Genomic DNA, 6,000 nt, shown 5'->3' with positions numbered 1-6,000 from the left:
ACGTCAAAATTATGAGATTAAATAGTTGAAATTATGAGATAAAAAGCCATTTTGCTTCATCCTGCTCCTTTTCGAATGGTTTACTTAGTTTTTTTTTTTTTTTAATCTTTTGTTGTTTGATTTTATTGCAATATTTGAATCAAACAAACAAACAAACACTGTTATGAGATAAAAAGTCATAATTAAAGTCAAAATTATGAGATAAATAGTCGAAATTATGCTCACGTGGCCAGGGGCAACAATTCTGATCTGGGATCTGTACCTTGGCACAACACCGGCGACCCACTGAAAACAGCTTCGCGACCCATTATTGGGTTGCGACCCACCGGTTGAGAAGCACTGCTTTACAGGTGTAATTATTCCGCGAACATGTCCCTGATTTTCAGTTCCCCTTTGCATAGGATGGTGGCACCAAAGTTCAGCAATAACCTGCGTGCATGTCCGCAGTCAGTGTGTCTCCTTGTGGCAGCCACAGCAGCAGCAGCTCTCACAGAGAAGCAGGAGGTTTGCGCTCCGTCACGTGTTAAATAAATTAGATTTGCAGAGGGAGGCCCCTTGCGCGGCTCCACACTGTTTGGTTTCAGTCAGCGTGCTGCAGCAGTGTGTGTCCGCCACCAGATAGACAGACAGGGGATGCCGAGAAGTTGATAACGACCACTGAAGGAAAGGCAGCAGCAAAGTTTACACAAGATCTAGTTTTCAATTCTGCTCCAAGAAATAAAAAAGAAGCCAAAAAAACAAAAAAAAAACAAGATAAAGACAGGAGTTTACCACAAGACTATCCGTGCGTAACGGAGCGGACGTCTACAACCACTGGCAGAGGATCAAGTTGTTGAATTCCTGACATGGAATTAACTTCCACTTTGGACTTTATCTTCATAGAGGAATACTGAGAGGAATCTGGATATCTGGAAACTAAATCTGTCTTCTCGGAAACACAGGAGAGAAACGGATGAATGTAAGTAAACGCATCATCACAGCATCTTACGCACGGATCTCCTCCACATGAAAGAAGTAACTAATGCAACAAACAGCCTCTCAGCGCACTTTATCACACTTCTGTTTCCAATCCGCGTTACGTCGGGAACATTTCACAACTTTACGAAGTGTCTACAAACACACACACGGAATACTTCTTACTTTCAGGATTGGATTCATGTAACGCGTGGACTGAAGACGTTTGGTTCCGTTTTTCCCGGTTTCCAGCTGTTTGATGCTGAGATTTACAAGTAGTATTACCGAGCACATTTGCGCATCTTTCACTTCAAACACTCATTCATTGTAAATTCAACAAGTATCCATATAGAAAAACACATCTCCAGATTATCTCCACACCCTTTTGTTTATCTTTATCTTGAACTAAACGCAGTGCGCTTTGACATGTTGGCATTACGCATCTGTGTTGTTACAAACTCTGAATACCTTTCCCAGGGAGTACTGCAGAACACCCCCAGGTTGCGCGCAATTCTTGAAAAGCAGCCAAATATTTTAACAACATGTCATGTAGCACTTTTTTTTTCTTTTTCTTTTTTAATCCCTCTCCAAGACATTCCTTGCGCACTGGTCAGTCTATAGAGTTATTGTACTGTCCTTCTAGTGCCACGGACGCCACTGCGCTTTTGTTGCCTACCGTTTTGCCCCCACTTGGACACACATACCAAATGATTACCCACATGTCGGCACAGTTATTGTGTTGGCTGACTTGTGTTCATTGACCGTGAATAGGTGTTCCTTTTTCCTCAATTAATAAATTAATTAAGCCTCGACTGGGTTCCATCACCGCGCACTTCAGTCTGTGAGTGTGATGGTTGCCATGGCGCAAGGAGTAATTATGCAGTTTAACTACCCCCCCCTCCCCTTCCCCAGTCTGAACACACTCCACACACTCACACACAAAAAGACGTCTGCAGACTCCTCCCTTCTTTTATTTTTCAACAGTCATCACTATGAGAAGTACTCTGGTTTCATTTTTTTTTTTTTTTTTTTTTTTTTTTTTAGGAGTTGTCATTCTGTGCCAAAGATAAGACTGTTATGATAACATGATGCAGAAAACTGACCAAACTATGAGGTTGCTCGAAATGTTTTTTTTTTTTTTTTTTTTTTTTTATTTCCTCTTATCCACACATCCATTCATCCACCCACCTGATCATCAACTTTGTAGACTTTTTTTTTCCATTTAGAATGTACTTTTAACCCATAAAGACCCAAGCGACCAAAAGCATCTACTGTTCTAAACTGTTTAATACCTGTTGATCCACTAATCCTATCGATACATGTAAATTACTAGTGTAAAATACAGTTTATCGTCTTTTCATGGTCATCAGATATATCCCATTTGGACGTTCAGATGCTCCGTAGTTACCATGGAAACACCATCATCTTCTACAACACTGACCCACCAGTAAAACCCATGGAGTTGCATCAATGACAGTGGATGGACAAACTTGGTTTATTTTCTTCAGATTTCCTTGTTTTTGATGTGAGAAATCTCAAGTGTAATCTAGGCTTTTATGAAGATTTTCATCAACAAGTTAAATAATGGAAAATACCTGATTTTAACTGAGAAAATTCAAAATATAGAGGGTAATACAGTCTACTCTCGTTATACCGCCAACTTCCGTTCACTGCCAAATTGGCGGTATAGCGAAAATGGCGTTACAATGGGTTGCATCCATAATGTGCATGTCTTTACTATATGATGTCTATGCTGCCTCCGTTAACCCGTTCTAATTGCGTTTCTAAATAAATCTTGATTCTGTTATGTTGTAAGGGATCATTTAAAGTGGGGGAAAATTTTAAGCATTATTATACCGTGTCGGGAAATGACACCCCATCATCTTGAGGCTTTGGCTTAATCCCACGTCCTCTTCCCGACATCCTGACCTACTGAGTGTTCTGCGATAAATGAACGGTGGCCGTTCCGTAGACCTACTCGTAGTTTATCGCGATCAGCATCTGGCGCGTTTGTTTCAGTGCATTGTTAAAATTTATGTGTACTCGATGGCAATCACGCTGGCGGTATAACGGTCGGGAAATCAATGGTATAAGTGTTGTTTGTGCATGGAACTGGGCTGGCGGATGGCGATAGGCGGAAATGGCGGTAGCTAATGGAATAATGCATTGGGGATTTTTGTGCAATGGTTTTGGTCGGCGGTGAGTGAAAATGGCGGTATAACGGCGGGCGGTTTAACGAGAGTAGACTGTATTGCAATAACTGGTGATAAATGATTTAAGAAAGTTTAAACAGAGAGAAAAATTCATTTGGGAACTGACACAAAAGTAGCTCTAGGTCTATATGAGTTAAATTAGGTACATTTTAACCGAAACCAAAGAAGTGTGCTCAGTTAAAAATTGTGCATTCAGTCACTTATTCAAGTATTAATAATAAAGCTGACAAAACAATGGCAACATTTGGACCATTTGGACGTTCAGAGGCTCCGTAGTGAATGTGGAAACACCGTCATCTTCTACAACATTGATTCACCTGTAAAACCCATGGAGTTGGATCAATGACAGTGGATGGACACACTTGGTTTATGTTGTTAAAAAGTCACTTCTTCTTCAGTTTTCCTTGTTTTTGATGTAAGAAACCTCAATTGTAATCTAAGCTTTTATGAAGATTTTCATCAACAAGTTAAATAATGGAAAATACCTGATTTTAACTGAAAAAAATCAAAATATACAGGGTAATATTGCAATAACTGGTGATAAATGATTTAAGAAAGTTTAAATAGAGAGAAAAATTCATTTGGGAACTGACACAAAAGTTGCTCTAGGTCTATATGAGTTAAATTAGGTACATTTTAACTGAAACCAAAGAAGTGTGCTCAGTTAAAAATTGTGCATTCAGTCACTTATTCAAGTATTAATAATAAAGCTGACCAAACAGTCAGAACATTTGAACCATTTGGACGTTCAGAGGCTCCATAGTGAATGTGGAAACACCGTCATCTTCTACAACATTGATTCACCAGTAAAACCCATGGAGTTGGATCAATGACAGTGGATGGAAACACTTGTTTTATGTTTAGTTATTGATATCTTCGCTGAAGAAGTCACTTTGTCCTCACCTTTTCTCTGTTTTGATCTAATAACCTTTGAATTTTCCGTGAGTTTTCATAATCCGTGTATCATTCGTTCTTTTCATATTCAATTAAGAATCTACAATCGGAAAACGAAAAAGTGACTCTGTATTTCATTATTCATGTACAAATTAAAAATCAAAAATCAAAAAAGGAGTTGTTGTCATTGTTTCAACTGAATACACAAATTAAAAATTGGAAATAAGCAAATGAACCAAATGTCGGGTTTCATGTTGACATTTTTGATATCTGATTTGATGTGACCCGGAAGTTACCAACTTCGTATGATCATAAAAATACTAACGTGACACCCCCGTCCCCCACACTTTCTTTCTTTCTTTATTATTCTTTTTTATTCTTTTTTTTTTCAGTTGTCACGTTGTCCTCCACTTTTTCTACCAAACTGGTTCCAGGGCTGGTTCGGAGCCAGTGCCTGACTTAGCACTGGTTTTTTGTGTTTCCACCGCCTGAGCACCCACCAAACCAGTTCCAAAGTGGTTCCAAACAGATTCCAGGCAAGCAACTTCGAGCTGGGCTAAACCGGGGCCAGACTAAGAACCGATGACACGACCCCCCCCCCCCCCCCGTGTCGTCTATGACTGTAGAATACTAGCAAACTCATGATTATCTAGCTCAACACAAAAAGACGGCAATAACTTCCGGGTCATACCAAATCGGATATCAAAAATGTCAACATTAAACCCGACATTTGGTCCATTTGCTTATTTCCAATTTTTAATTTGTGCGTGCAATCGAAATAATGAAAAACAACTCATTTTTTGATTTTTGATTTGTACATTAATAATGAAATAAGGAGTAATTTTTTTGTTTTCCGATTGTGGATTCTCAATTGAGTATGAAAAGAACGAATGATACATGGATTTTTCATGAATATCTTAATTAAATATAGGCCATTAAGTGAAAAATGCAAATTACAGATGATAATATTATAATAAATGATGATAAATCACTTAAGAAAGGTTGAATAAAGACAAAAATTCATTTGGGAACTGCCAGAAAAGTAATACTGGGTCTTTAAGGGTTAATTTGCACCATATTATGTTCAAATGTATATCTTAGTGACAAACATGAATGAACATAAAGGCAGCACTGATGGCTAAAACTATTGTTTGGACCTCCACGGCTTTTATAACAGTCCAAGGATTAGCTCATAAACCCCTGGTGCAGTGCATGAAGTAATCATTTCACTGGTCGTGTCTTTGTAACTTGCATATGCTGTTGATGAAGCAGGAATTGCAGACCCCTAAAAAAAGGAGTGAAAAACACAGGACATGTTTCTCCCAGGACAGCCACAACAACAACACCACCACTACACAGAAATGTTTTTAAACTCTTGCATTTGTGAAAATCGTCGTGCGGTTTTACTCATCTCCTCGCAGTGTCGTCATCAGTAAAATAAGTCAAGCGTACACATCAGTCGTGTCTATTGAGAATGTCGTGCCAGCGTTCTGTCACCTCAGGGGGGGTTGTTTTCTCATTTTGGGCCCAGACGCTGTCACTTAAAACAAATCATCTACAAAACATTGATTTTTCTGAAGTCTCCTTGAAAAGATTTGCAAATCTCAATCCGTCTGTCTCAGAATCGTGCACATGCAACGTCTCACATGCAAAATGAACTTTAACCTCGGTTGTGGTAATACTGTAAAAACAGTCCTCGCACCCCTGCTACTGTAACCTGATGCACATGTGTTTTTAATGATGCAACCACTAGTACTCCAAATGCAATATCAGATGGTGTCATCTTCAAAGACATAAGGTGTTTTTTTAAAATCTAGAACATCTTACACAAACAGCTGAACTAAGTCATGCTGCTCTTGCTATGGGAAAGAGATGATCCCTCTTGTTATGGACTCCAAAAACCTTCATCACATCGGGAAAAAAAAAAAAAAAAAAAAAG

General features: G+C 38.9%; 1 protein-coding gene across 1 annotated transcript in view; it reads left to right on the top strand.

Annotated features, from left to right (window-relative positions):
- The first annotated feature begins 542 nt into the window (after positions 1–542).
- Positions 543–6,000, top strand: part of LOC115432007 (protocadherin-16-like) — a 107,271-nt gene continuing 101,813 nt past the window's right edge. Inside the window, exon 1 of the mRNA XM_030152765.1 lies at positions 543–958. The gene's annotated coding sequence lies outside the window, so the exon portion shown is untranslated. The remainder of the gene's footprint in view (positions 959–6,000) is intronic.

Source organism: Sphaeramia orbicularis, chromosome 13 (assembly GCF_902148855.1).
Source record: "Sphaeramia orbicularis chromosome 13, fSphaOr1.1, whole genome shotgun sequence".
Taxonomy (NCBI): domain Eukaryota; kingdom Metazoa; phylum Chordata; class Actinopteri; order Kurtiformes; family Apogonidae; genus Sphaeramia; species Sphaeramia orbicularis.
The sequence above is the reverse complement of the archived record's forward strand: the minus strand, read 5'-3'. Positions and strand labels throughout refer to the sequence as shown.